The sequence below is a fragment of the Callithrix jacchus genome, chromosome 8 (genome assembly GCF_049354715.1).
Source record: "Callithrix jacchus isolate 240 chromosome 8, calJac240_pri, whole genome shotgun sequence".
Lineage (NCBI taxonomy): Eukaryota > Metazoa > Chordata > Mammalia > Primates > Cebidae > Callithrix > Callithrix jacchus.
Window position 1 is genome coordinate 93,725,443 of NC_133509.1, and position 15,415 is coordinate 93,740,857.

The 15,415-nt window shown below is 38.1% G+C and overlaps 1 long non-coding RNA gene across 1 annotated transcript in view; it reads right to left on the reverse strand.

Annotated features, from left to right (window-relative positions):
* Positions 1-15,415, reverse strand: part of LOC144577416 (uncharacterized) — a 187,730-nt gene that overhangs the window by 24,382 nt on the left and 147,933 nt on the right. Inside the window, exon 5 of the long non-coding RNA XR_013521238.1 lies at positions 7,245-7,376. This is a non-coding gene — a long non-coding RNA (uncharacterized LOC144577416). The remainder of the gene's footprint in view (positions 1-7,244; positions 7,377-15,415) is intronic.

The following is a 15,415-nucleotide window of genomic DNA, read 5'->3' on the forward strand; positions in this document are numbered from 1 at the left end:
AGTTCAAGACAAGCCTACGTAACATGGTGAAACCCTGTCTCTACCAAAAAATATAAAAATTAGCTGGGCATGGTGTTGCATGCCTGTGGTCCTAGCTACTTGGGATGCTGAGGTAGGGGGATCACTTGAACCCAGGAGGTGGAGGTTGCAGTAAGCCAATATCACACCAGGCACTCCATCCAGGGTGACAGAGTGAGGCCCTATCTCAAAATAAATAAATACAATGAAAATAAAATAGCAGTTATCTTTGTCAAAGGACATTCCTATGAAGAATAAGTATTTTGGGTCATTTTTACAAGGAACCAACCAACTTCCTAAGTCATAAACACTCAAAATAGACCATCAAAAATGTTGCCTAGAAGGAGGCTTGGTGGAAACAGGCAGGAATGTCTCAAACAATCATTTCCTAAAACGAAGTCTAAGGTCTATTTTTTTGATACCTAATCTTTATACATATTAATGGGGAATGTGTGAAATTTTGCTGCATGCCTAGGATGTGTAAGCCAGATATTGAGGATATCCATTGCCTCCAACATCTATTTTTGCAGTGCTTTCTTGGGCTAAAGGAGTTGGGACTACCCCTATTTTAGTGGAGACTGAAGGGCTATTTATTAAGGCCCACGTTTGTGAAGGGGCTCAGATGTAGTTCAGCAAATGGGGTGTACTGATGACACTGAAAGATGTTGTACAGTTTTAAGCTTATGTTCCATTAACTGATTGTCCACCTCCATTATGTGGAACGATGACTTCTATGAATGTTATTATCTTTTAAATAGCATAGTTATATTACACTATATTTTTTATGTCGAAGTATTAATTTGTTAAATGTATTTATGCTCTACTTCAACCCTGTTTTGGCATTCAAAACTTTTTAAATAAACTAAGAGCCTCCAAAGATGTAAGGGACCCAGGTCTCTGTAGCCCATTTAAATGCCAAAGTAGACAGCTCTGTACTTCCACAAATGTGCTCAGAACATTTGGCCAAGAAAGTGTTGATTTGTGCTTCAAGAACGCTCTTCATAAACTCAGCCTTCTCTTCTAGGAAGTAGTTCCATTAAAGTATCATCAGGCCTTTGTTGATAAGTCAAGCCACTCTAAAACTACAGGTTGGAAATAATGTCTAAGAAACTAGAAAAGGATACTTTGCTTTTGGAAGGTGGCTGATTAAGTAATGAACTTCACCCAGAGCAATTTAATTAGTGTAGTTCCTGTACTTGCTAAAAGGACTTAGCTGACTTCAGTGTCTCTCGATGATTTAATACTCCTAATAATGAGGGCATGCTTATTGTAGAACGGGAAAAAATGATTTTTTTATATTAAAGTGGTGAGAATTAATGGACATCTCAAAAAAGGGAACGTTAATGTATTTTTCAATCAAAATTCATTGTAGGACTGGCAAATGTCAGTAGGCACAATGTTTTCTCTCCTCCTATTCCTAGCCATATGCCCAGAGATCATAAATGATGAGGGCACTTCTTACACTTCGTCCCTCCAAGTTTTCCTTCATTACAAACTTGTCAGCTCAATCTGTTGATGATAGCAGTCTGGCAAGAGCTGGTATCTGTCTACCAGCTTGGGAGAGAAAGGAAGATCTGTTAGGACTAAGATGCCTGCTTCTGTTATTGTGCTATAGGCAATTCTGTAAACCAATTAAAGGCGCTCATTTTGAAGCCCCTTTTGGCTCCTCTTTTGGAGCAATATCATCAGCCATTGTTATTACTATTACAGGAGAACCAAGTGAAAATAAGGTGGTAGGAAGCTGACAACCTGATGTCACCCTTGACTTCTTACATTTCTTCACACAAGTCACCCAACCTCTCCCATCAAGTTTTCTATATATGTGTGTATATATACACACATATATAAAATAATTTGAGTGCTTTTATGAAGAATAAAATGACTGGGTGGCCAACTTGAGTAGATATCTAAAAGTTGGCCACCCAGTCTTCTTTATTCTTCATAAAAGCACTCAAATCATTACATGATCTCTAGTCACACCATCACTGACATCTTAAGGTGCTCATTTTTCTCCTAGATAATTGTAATTGTCTTTCTGTCTCCAAAATACAACCCTCAAATGTTCCTTGTACATTACAGTTAGGAGTGAACTGGCTAAAGTTGATCTCTCTTATGTTAAATAGACCTAAGCTTGAACTACAGTACTGTTACTTACTAACTGGGCAACCTTGGGCAATTTATTAACTCTCGATTTTCCACATCAGTAAAATGAGGATGATGATCATACTTAGCACATGAAGTGTGATTGCAACGACTAAAAATATATCAGAATCACAATAGAAAATCGTACATTCAAATGGGGTAATTGAGGGTCATTTAATAAAGAAACTATTTACACACTGGAAAGAGAGTAGTCATAAGAAATGATGAAGTACCCCAATGCTGGAAAAATAAAAGTCATTACCACTGTAGGCTCAAAAAGGCAAAGAAGAGAATAGATACCCGAACCCAGAGAAAATATTAAGTTGTAGTTGTAGGAGAGGACACTGACAACTACTTTAACAGAAGAAAGCAACTGTCCTTTGATGACCCAGCAGAGGTAAAGCTGAGGAATTAAATGCTCTAAAATCCCTCTCTTCTCTTTATCTGATCTACTGCCAGTTTTTCCCATTCACTAAATCAAAACAGACTCAAAGGGCAAGTCTGCCTATTGATGCAGCCACCAACTTCAGTATGTGAGGCTCAGAGCAGAGGGCAGAATGGTGGAGAGAGGAACTGGAAGGCTGACAGTGGCTCCCTAGAACACAGTGCATGGAAGGCACTTAATACTACTACTTCAGGGTGCAAAAATTCTTGGGTCTTGTGCCAATAACACAGATAAAGGGGATAAAATAAAAACCCTAGTTTTCTGTAGAGCCATTGAGCAGTAGACACAAGGAAGCCATGATGAATGAATTCACAAGAAGAATGAGCCCTTCATAGGTCAGCAGAGCTCTGGGCGCCCCTGGGGGCAAATGCAGACGTGTCTGCTGATGACAGGGCCTGCCAGAAATGAAGAGGCTATGGGGATAATGAGAAAACAACTGAGCCCTTAACTTCAGCTGAGCTGGTGGGGCTAATCTGAGGAGTCTAGCTCCAGGCCAAAATTCTATATGTGGCCATTCAAGCCTGACCGCAGGCAATTACAAGGCTTTGCCTGGCAGGCCTCATTAAGGGAAAGCTGTCCTCCCACACCAGTCTTGGTGCACAGCCAGTGCATTGCAGTCTCTGGAGGGGGTTGTAGGAAAGGACTCAGGCACCCCTGCGCCAACCATGCTCATTTACCTATTTTCATGTCTAGCCTAGGCGCCTGCATTTGAAGACCTCTTTATGGGGGTCCTCAGCTGAGGTACGTTTTGGGCAACTCTGCCAAGACCTCCTTACTGCAAGGCCTTGACTGAGACATGTTTCTTCACTCTGACTTAACACTTCCACTCCTAGCCCTTACCCATCTCTCTCCCCACAGCCTCCTGGATCCATAAAATGAGAGGATCCTTTTGTTCACAGCTCCTTGGCAGTGAAACAATCCCCTTGTCTACACTGCTGTACCTCACCCAATACTGTTCTGTAGGGAGAAATGAAACATTGAGACAGCACCTATCATCCTGTCTCTTGCTTATTCTGCCATAGAAACTGAGTAAAAAGTTTATCATGACTTTCAATTTGTCTTGTTGTCCTGAGTAACCACCTCAACACACAGGAGCTCAACAAAATCAGAATTTGAAAGAGACACAAATACAAAAATGAAAGTGAGAAAATTACAGCAGATGCCTCAGAAATTAAAAGGATCATAAGAGACTCTCATGAAAATTTTATGCCAACAAATAGGATAACCTAAAGGAAACAGATAAATTCCTGGAAAAATACAAACTACCACGATTGTAAATCTGTTAGATTGTAAATAATGACCACGATTCGGTCGGGAAGAAATAGAAATCCTGAAAAGAAATATAACAAAAGATTGAAGAAGTAATCAAAGCCTTTCAAAAAATAAAAGCCCAGGACCAGATAGCTTCACAGTTAAATTCTACCAAAGAATTAATACCAATACTTCTAAAACTCTTCCAAAGAATAGAACCAGAGATAATACTTCCAAACACATCTTATAAGGCCAGTATCACCCTGATACAAAGCCAAAGACATTTCAAGAAAAAAAAAACAACAGGCTAATTTCTGTATGAATATTGAGCAAAAATGCTCAAAAAATGTTAACAAACCGAATCCAACAATACATCACAAAGATTATACGTCATGACCAAATGGGATTTATCCCTGCGTGCAAGCCTGTTTTAACATATGCAAATCAATCAATGTAATACATCACATTATCAGAATGCAAGATGAAAACCATATGATCCTCTTTAATTGATGCAGAAAAAGCATTTGACAGAGTCCAACATCTTTTCTTGATAAAAACTCTCAACAGTTTAGGTATAGAAAGAAAATACCTCAACAGAATAAAGGTTATCTATGAAAAACATACAGCTAACACTATAACAATAGGGGGAAACTGAAAGCATTTCCAATAAGATACAGTACAAGGCAGACTGCTCACTCTTGCCACTTCTATTCAACATAGTTCTGTAAGTCCTAGCAAGAGCAATCAGAAAAGAAAAAGAAATAAAAGGAATCTAAACTGAAAAAGAAGTCAAATTATCCCTATTTGCAGATGAAATATTCCTATATGTAAACACCTTAATGATTCTTAAACAATCTTAGAGATTCCACAAAATCCCATTTAAATGAATAATTGAATCCAGTAATTTGCAATATAGAAAAATCAGTAACTAAGATCAGAGCAGAACTGAAGGAGATAGAGACACAAAAAAAAAACCCTTCGAAAAAATCAAATCCAAGAGCTGGTTTTTTTTAAAGATTAACAAAATAGACCACTAGCCAAATTAATAAATAAGAAAAGAGAGAAGAATCAAATAGATGCAATAAAAAAAATAAAGGGGACATCACCACTGATGATGACTTAAAGTCACCAGCTTCGTTAGCTTCTAATAAGAGAGTTAGCCTGCCTTTTGAAGCTTTGAAGCCAGGCATTGACTTCTCTTGCTGTGAAAGTCCTGGATGACATCTTTCAATGTAAGATTGTTCCCCCGGCAATTAAGATCTGTTGTTTTGTGTCACCACTTTCATCGATGACCTTAGCCTGATCTTCTGGATAACCTCCTGCAGCTTCTTGATCATCACTTACTGCTTCACCTTGCACTCACGTTAGAGAGATAGCTTCTTTCCTCAGACCTCACGAAGCAACCTCTGCTAGCATCAAACTTTCTTCTGCAGCCTCCTTACCTTTTTCAGCCTTCACAGAATTGAAAAGAGTTAGAGCCTTGCTCGGGCTTAAGGGAATGATCTGGCTGGTTGGATCTTCCATCCAGACCACTAAAATTGTCTCCATATCAGCAATAAAACTGTTTCACTTTCTCATCATTTGTGTATTCACTGAAGTAGTACTTTTCATTTCCTTTAAGTACTTATGCTTTGCATTCACAACTTGACTGTTGGGTGCAAGAGGCCTCGTTTTCAGCTTTCTCAGCTTTCAACATGCCTTCCTCACTAAGCTCAATCCTTTCTAGCTTTGCCTTAAAGTGAGAGACGTGAAACTCTTCCTTTACTTGGATGCTTGGGGGGTCTTTGCGAGGTTATTAATTGGCCTAATTTCAATATTGTTGTGTTTCAAGAATAGAGAGGCCCAAGGAGAGGGTGAGAGATGGGAGAATGGATGGTCAGTGAGACCACACACAACATTTATCAATTAAGGTGATTGTCTTGTTTGGGCATGGGTGGTGGTACCCCAAAACCGTTACAAGAGTAACATCAAAGATCACTAATCACACATCACCATAATAAATATAATGACAATAAAAAAGCTTGAAATATTGTTAGAATTACCAATATATGACACAGAAATAGTAAGTGAGCTCATACTGTTGGAAAAATGCTTCCAAAAGACTTGCTCCATGGGTCGCCACAAACCTTCAATTTGTAAAAACCACTATTATCTGTGAAGTACGATAAAGCAACATGCAATAAAATGAGGTATACCTGTGCTCTCCCATGAGTTTATTTCTCTGGACTTTACTTCCTCAGATTGAGGAAGTAACACCAGCCAGAGTCTGCTCTGACTCAGCAATGCTCTTTCCTGAGAAGGCCTGAGGAGAGCTTGCTTAGACCGGGCCTGTCTGGACATCGAGCTGGTTTTTTAATATTGTGCTCAAGCCAGTGAGTATGAGCTCAGAGCGGAAGGGAAAGAATGTCCTGTCTCGGTTGGCCACTCACATTGGATTAATGTAAGCGCAAGGGATTGTTGCCAAAGTGCAGCCTGGTTCACAGGAATACACGGACACAAAGCCTCATGGTAACTAACAAGCACAAACGTTTGCCTGGCCTTGTCCCCTCTGTGTATCTCCTTGTGGGATGCCTGGAATATCAGGAGTGGACAATCTGTCCATGTCATTTCTCTTTACTTCACTTTGCCCCAACTAAACACACATTTTCTTTTAAAATTTCCAAACAGCCTCTACTAATCATATACAAAAGTATAAGAAATCATATACTAAAGAAAGTGAAACAACCTATAATCTATCACCTTAAATAATTTCTTGCCCTTAGCAGTGTCAACAGAGCATTGTAAGATAACAGAGCTCAGCACATAGGATCAGAAGAAGCGAATTCAAGTTGATAACTTTCTCCTAGAAAATCTAGAGGTGAGATTTGCTCATACCTCATAAAATGGTTCAGATAATCAATAAAATGGTTTCAAAACTGCATTTATACGACAATATTCTATAAGTGTTCTTTGAAATAATATTCCTATTTTCTGTAGAAGAAAAATAAATAAAGCACTATAGATAATATTTTGGTCCGAATACCCTTTTATTCAGCTAGGAGTTCCAAAAATATAGGGCAAGAATTGTAACATAGTATTTTAACACATACCATTTTAATATAGAATTTGTATTTGTGTAGTGAAGTTCCAATAAGTCAGTCATTATATATGTTTTACATATAAGCCTGTGTTCTGGATACCAGAGGGGTATACATACAGTGGAGTAATAAATAGAGTACCAAATATATATTGAGAGGGCCACATATATACCTACACACACACATATATATATATATATACTTTTTATTATGTATTTAGCAAGAATTTATTAGGTGTTGCGTACATATTTTAAGTAAGGTTGTGAACCCAAGGATATGTAAGAAAACAAAAAATATTTTGTAAACATTACCTCTCCTATTCCCATATTCTGAAGATATTTCCAAAGTCCTGAAAATGGCGGTGACCCTGCCTTGCTCCAATAAAGCATAGAAAATACGGAGTATCTGACCAGGAAGAGTTCTGGGAGCAATTGACCTGTAACCTGATGGACAACAAAAGACAAATTTAATATCTGCTCAATACTCCTTGATACATGTGTTTTTAGTGCATAGTTGTGGATAATATTTTGTTTTAACAGCCCCAGCAGCACACACAGCGTGCGAGAGAAAAACGTGTGATCCAGTCACTTTACATTCAGGAATTTCTCCTAAGGACATGACCAGAAAAGTGAGAAGAATGCAAGAATATCACTGAAGCATTATTTGTAAGTGAAAAATTGTAACTAACATAAGTATCTAACATAACAAGGAATTTACTGAGTAAAATGAAATAATAAAATACTTTCTAATCTTTAAGAATTGCAGTATGAAAGTATATTCAATGATATGAAAAATGGATCATCATACATTGCTGAATTTTAAAAAGGCTTTTTTTGTGGATTCAGCTATAACCATTCACAACACCTATTTATGGAAAAAAGAAAACTGAAAAAAATTGCTATTTAGCACATAGTCAAGCTTGAATAATCCTTTCTGTTACTGTTGGATGCGCCAATTCCTATTACTGCGTCTAATTTTAATTTACACATATTGATATTTGCTGCCTTAGGCACAGCACAAAATTTAACTAAGTCTCATTTCTCTAAATTGTGTATTTGGGGTTGCTTTTGTCAAAACATCACACACACACACACACACACACACACACATAATGATGATGTAAAGAAATGTATCTCTTCTGTGCTCATCACCCTTAGGTTCAATTTTTGTTTTCAATGATATAAAAAGGAAAAAAGTATGCAACATCACAAAAAAAGAAAAAGAAAAAAGAATGCTATGCCAAAGTCTCACAATTGTTTATGAGGTTTGCACAAAATCTCCCTGGGTGCTGTGGTCATATTTTAGACAGCTTGGCAATGTTAAAGCCATTTCAACAAATGAGAAGGTTATGGACATTTGAAGTCAGGTCTAAACTCATATAAACTTGCAGTTTGCCTTAATTCACATTTTGTTAAAAGAAAATAATTTGTTTTAAGATTAAAAGAAACACAGGCTTATTGACCATTTTCAGGACTGCATATTAAGGGCTATCTCCATTCCTCAGCATAGCTGGTATTTTAATAAGATAAAAATCATGAACATCAAAGAGAGTGGTCAAATGGTTTCACCTCCCTTAATTCTCCATTAAACAGGACCATTGGCTGCTGCCTAACTGCCTGAAGCTAGGATCCTTCAACTGCCCTGGCTCACAGCTGGAGTGGCTCACTGGGACAGGGCAGCTGATGACAAAATGCATGCCCACCATTCATCCAGGCCTCTGGAGCACCACCACCAGGCTCTGCAGGAGTCAGATATCTGTGTTACTTTCCTTAGGGCAGAAGCCACAGGTCGTGGAGATATCCAGTCCCAAAACTCTTACCTTTTGTAGGCCCCTGGAATCCAACCCTCTCCCAATTCTTCAACTGAACTATTACAAGCAAAGGAGAATGGTTCCTAAACAAATAGGATCATTTTGCTGGAAAGTTGGAGGCATGAATCACATTCTCCTCCGTAACTGAGGACATGCAGCCTATTTTTAGTAAGGGAAAATATATCTGAACATGCCACACTTGGAAATAGTAGTTATTAAACTCGTTCCCAGGAGAAGGAAAAGTCCGTGGGAGTGCCAGAGGTCTCCGACAGTCTAACGTGGTGTTTCCCAGGAACCTCCTGAGGGTCTTTTACAGCCACTACCTTAAACTATGCTGGATGTTTTTGTAAACCCTAATGGTTCTTAGTTGATAACAAAATATGCTAGAATTGTCTGAAGTTTAGTAGAAAACTATGGTAACTTTTTGTTTTTGACAAGTTCTAGCTGAATTCCAGAGGAACCTGTGGGCATTACAGTTCTATCAAGAGTCCTGGGGCTTCTGGCTAGTCTGGCTTTGCCACTTATCCCAGCATGTTGGGAAACTAGGTAGAAACACCATTGCCGAGTCCACCCACTGAAGGAAAAAGGTGCACAGAATTTGTTATGGAAGAGACGAATGATCAAAACTTCAAAATAAGAGAGAAGCTGCATATGTTATTGACTTGCGATCTCAAAAATAAAAGCAGGGTCTGGATCTGCAGGATGAAGGAGCTATGGTTCGTGTAGATAAAGTTCCATGTTACTTTAAAAAATTTAAAGGATTGGCATCATTTGAAACATTTATTTAAAAAAACTAAATTAAACTTCTAAAATTAAGTCTTCTTTTTAAATTAAAGAAGTCTTCTAAAATTAAGACTTCTCTCCTGGCCCTCAAAAATATTTTTAGAGATATGCCCTGGTCTGCAATTTTCCCCTCACCTATAACTATCTTACTCCTTTGCATTGGCTTGCTATTGTCTCTCTGTCTCCTGCCACTGTTGGGACTTCTCTTTCATTCATTCTGATCAGATGAAAGAAAAACTGGTGCTATTATTTATATATGTTTAGGAAAATACATAGGAGGCCAATCTATAAAATGTTTTATCGACAGCACTGTTTTAACACAGATGGCAAATTTAAAACTCCAAAAACGAAGCCCCTTCATCACTTACCTGTAAAAGGATTTCAACTTCTTCTATAGTTATGTTGGGATAGTTTGCCATTAAATTTTGGCCTCTCAAATGAAATTTTTCAGCACTTCATGAGATATCTGTCTCCAAAGTCTGAAATACTTTTGCCCCCATCAAGTAATGGCTCACAAAAGCCATCATCAGTATGCATTTAGAGGCTTTAAAAACAAACATTTCTATTAGAAAATGAAATAGCGGTGGAATGAGACGTGCAGGAAGCCAAATTGCTTTGATTTAAAATGTCTCCACCCCAAAACTAAAAAACAAACAGTAAACAACAAAATAGTCATCTGCCCATCAAGAAAAACAGCAGTCTTGTGATTTAATAAATATACACAAAAAAATCTAAAAATATTCCTAACAAAATAAAATTTGAATTTCAATTGCATTCTGACATGAAATAGCCTGGAATGTGAAAATGCCAGTCTACCAATTCAAAAGTTAATCTAATCTGGAGAGAGATCCAAGATGGCTGATCACTAACAGCTCAGGATTGTAGCTCCCAGTGAAAGCTCAGAGAACGAGAGGACGCCACACTTTCAGATGAATTTTTGTCGCTCACTGACCAGCAGATTTCTAGTGGAGGAGCCCCACGGGTCGCCAGCGCGACTCTTGTGACCGGTGCAGCGGTTTTGCCGGCGCCTTGGCGTGGCAGCTCTTCATGCAGAGTAAACGGGACTGGTTCCCTTACTGACCAGTGTTTGGAGCTCCGGGAATGTGGAGCCACTTGTTGTGGACTCAAGAAGGAAGCCAGACCAGAGATTCCCGGGCAGAAGAGCACCATCAGTCTTATCACTGCTATTTTGGCCGGCGCAGTGGGTTGCTTGAATCCCAGCACTGGGAATCAATAAATTGGATGTTGACTCAGAAACCTAATTAGAAAGGCAGTAATTGTAAAGACGACAGATGGATAAATTTATAATAAAGGGAAAAAGCCAGGCTAAGAAGACCAAGCATACCCAGAATCAGAACCTCTCTCCCTCTATAGGGGATTGCAGTTCCTCATCAGCAACGGAACAAGCCCTGATGGAAAAGGACTGTGTTCCATTATCTGAAGTAGGCTTCAGAAGGTGGATGATAAGAAACTTCTGGGAATTAAAAGAACTTGTTCTAACCCAATGTAAAGAAACTAAGAACTCTGAAAAAAGGTTTGACGAAATGCTGAAAAGAATAGACAATATAGAGAGGAATATAAATGAACTAACGGAGTTGAAAAATACAACATGAGAACTTAGTGAAATATGCACAGATTTAAATAGCAGAATGGATCAAGCAGAAGGAAGGATATCAGAGGTCGAAGACCAACTTAATGAAATAAAACGACAAGACAAGAATAGAGAAAAAAGGATGAAAAGGAATGAGCAAAGTCTCCAAGAAATATGGGACTATGTGAAAAGACCCAATCTACGTTTGATTGGTGTACCTGAATGTGATGGAGAGAATGAATCCAAGCTGGAAAATATTTTTCAGGATATTATCCAGGAAAATTTTCCCAATCTAGCAGGGCAGGACACTATTCAACCCCAGGTAATACAGAGAACACCACAGGGATATTCCTCAAGAAGAGCAACCCCAAGGCACATAATCATTAAGATTCACCAGGATCGAAACGAAGGAGAAAATACTAAGGGCAGCCAGAGAGAAAGTCCAGGTTACCCATAAAGGGAAGCCTATTAGACTTACAGCAGATCTCTCAGCAGAAACCCTACAAGCCAGAAGAGAGTGGGGGCCAATATTCAACATACTTAAAGAACAGAACTTTCAGCCTAGAATCTCATATCCTGCCAATCTAAGCTTCACAATTGAAGGAAAAATAAAATATTTTATGAACAAGCAGGTACTCAGAGATTTTATTACCACCAGGCCTGCTTTACAAAAACTTCTGAAAGAAGCATTATACATAGAAAGGAACAACCAGTATGAGCCTTTCTAAAAATATACCAAAAAGTAAAGAGCATCAACATAAAGAAGAATTTACATCAACGAATGGATAAAATAGCCAGTTAACATCAAATGGCAGTAACCCTAGATTTGAATCGACTAAATCCTCCGGTCAAGGGATACAGCCAAAGCCTAACAGTATATCCAAGGATGCACAAAGACTCAAGACAAAGGGTTGGAGAGGGATTTGCCAACCAAATGGAGAGCAAAAGTAGGTGAATGGATGGAAGGCAGGAGTTGCGGTTCTCACATTTGATGGGATGGATTTCGGAGCAGCAAGGGTGCAGTGGTGGGGGGATCAATGCAACAATAAGAGATCTTAATACCCAGATGCATAAGACCCATAATGAGATTTAGACTCAACGAGACAGAAAATTAATAAGGATATCCAGGACTTCAACTCAGATCCGGAACAAGTAAACTCAATGAATATTTATAGAGTTCTCCATTTTAAATACACAAAATATTGATCGGCCATTATTAATACCCATTTTTAGAATGAAGCAATATTCCTGTTCTCTCTCCCTCTTTTTCTTCATCTTTCTTCCTCTCCTTCTCTCCTTTTTTTACTTTTCAACATCCTAGTTCCTCACCTCTACTCAATACATTCCTCTGAACACCTGATTCCTTGTGATTCTCCCATCCCACTGAAACCTCCAATCCATTAAAAAAAAAAAAAAAAAAAAACTTTTTACTTAGTACAAAGGTAACCATTGTCTTAATGAGACCTAGCTGTAATATTAAGACAAAGCAGCCAAATAACTATCTTGATTTTCAAAGGCTACAGTAACCAGAACAGCATGGTACTAGAACAAAAACGGGTATGTAGACCAATGAAACAGAACGAAGAACTCAGAAATAAAACCGCACATCTACAACCATCTGATCTTGGCAAAGCTGACAGAAACAAGCACTGGGGAAAGGATACCTTGTTTAACAAATGGTGCTGGGAGAACTGGCTAGCCATATGTAGAAAATTGAAACTGGACTCCTTCCTTATACCTTATACAAAAATTTACTCAAGAAGATTAAAGACTTAAATGTAAAACCCTAAAATATAAAAACCCTAGAAGAAAATCTAGGTAATACCATTCAGAATATAGGCATGGGCAAAGATTTTATTATGAAATCACTGAAAGCAATTGCAACAAAAGCAAAAATTGACAAATGAGATCTAATTAAACTAAAGAGCTTCTGCACAGCAAAAGAAACTATTCTCAGAGTGAACAGACAATCTACAGAATGGGAAAAAGTTTTGCAATCTATCCATCTGACAAGGGACAATGGTCTAATATCCAGAATCTACAAGGAACTTAAGCAAATTCACAAGGAAATAAAACCCCATTAAAAAGTGGGCAAAGGACATGAGCAGATACTTCTCAAAAGAAGACATTTATGTGACCAACAAACATATGAATAAAAGCTTGACATCACTAATCATCAGAGAAATCCAAAGCAAAATCAAATGAGATGCCATCTCATGCCAGTCAAAATGGCAATTATTAAAAAGTAAAGAAACAACAGATGTTGGTAAGGTTTTGGAGAAACAGGAACACTTTTACACTGTTGGTGTGGATGTAAATCAGTTCAATCATTGTAGAAGACACTGTGGCAATTCCTCAAAGATTTAGAATTGGAATACCATTTGACCCAGCAATCCCATTACTGGTATATATTCAAAGGAATAGAAATCATTCTATTATAAAGATATATGCACACGTATGTTCCTTGCAGCACTATTCACAGTAGCAAAGACATGGAATCAGCCCAAATGCCTAACAGTGATAGATTAGGTAAAGAAAATGTGGTAAATATACACCATGGAATACTATGCAGCCATAAAAAGGAATGAGATTATGTGCTTTACAAAGACATAGATATACCTGGAAGCCATTATTCTAAAACTAATGCAGGAACAGAAACCAAACATCTTCTCACATGAACACAGAAGGGGAACAACACACACCACTGGGGCCTGTTGGGGAGGTTAGGGTAGGGGGAAAGCATCAGGAAAAATAGCTAATACATGTGAGGCTTAATACCTAGGTGATGGGTTGATGGGTGCAGCAAACCACCATGACACAGACATTTATGTAACAAACCTGCACATCCTGCATATGTACCCTGGACTTTAAAATAAAATAAAAATGGCCTTGATTTTCAGACAAATTCTTTGGAGATATTCATGATTTTTATATAGCTGTCCCATCAGATCAAACCTACCTCCCTACCAACCTCTTCCATCAGAAACTGAATTAGCTCTCAAGAGTACAAGCCGTCAGCACTATGGGAAAATATTGTGTGACTTATAACTAAAAATAATTCTTATACTTTGGAAATCACAAAATCATCGCAATTAAAAACTCCTCCTCAAATAGGTATATATTCAAGTCAATATGCCAATTAAAGCTAATACTTTAAAATACACCAATGTATAGATGGATTACATACACAATTTCTATGTACGTTTTCTTCAAAGAAAAGTTTGATCTCCCTATACACAGATAGTTCAACATGTTCAAACAATAAAAGTAATCATTTGTATTTTCTTCCAGATTTGTAGAATAATTACATTATTTGCTAGTCTATGCTTAAACTAAAGAATAATATGTTTCCAAAAGCAAAGGAGCTAAGTTAAGTTTTAATAGAACATATGAGATTTATTTTTATTTTTATTGTACTCTATGGCTAAGAAAAATAAAATTCTAAGATTCACCAAAAGCATATGAAAAAATAAGATGTATCCAGTAATTTGTTGAAAAGCATTTCTTTGTATTATTAGGAGTAAAAACAGCCCCAGAAAAGCCCTCACCCAAGAATAGAGCAGAGCTTGTTGGGGTAGGCTTTCACCCAGATAGAAGGACATCTTAAAGCAGTCCTGCCTCTAACTGGAAATTTTCCTGTATCTTCCTTCTCCTCCATGGTACCTTTAGGCAATAGCCCATCAGCATCTGAGTGGTGATGTAAAACCCTTCTAGGTGATCTCATCTCAACATCACAGTTCTTTCTGGAACCTTGAGAGTGGCTAATTCTACAGACAGACCTCTTGTCATAGTTTCAATATATTAGTTTCCTATTGGTGCTGTAACCAATTATCACAACCTTGGTGTCTTGAAACAACACAAATTTATAGTTACAGTTCTGGAAGTCATAAATTCAAAATGACCTCAGTGATCCAAAGACAAGGTGTCAGAAAGTGTTTTCTTTCAGGAGGCTCTGGAGAAAAATGCTTCCTTGCCTTTTGTAGTTTATAGACGCCATCTGTATTCCTGGGCCCATGCCTCTTCCTCTATCTGCAGAGTTGGCAGAGTTGGCAGGGTATCATCTTCAAATTTTCAAAAAAGCTGACTCTCCTGCCTCCCTCTTTCACTTATAAGGAACCTTGTGTAAACACTGCATCCACCCTGCTAATACAGAGTAACCTCCCCATCTCAAGTCAGCTAATCGGCAACCTTACTTTGTCCCTTCTCAAGTAACACAACAAATCCACAGGTTCCTGAGATTAGATATGAACATATCTGGCCAGGTACAGTGGCTCACACCTGTAATCCCAGCACTTTGG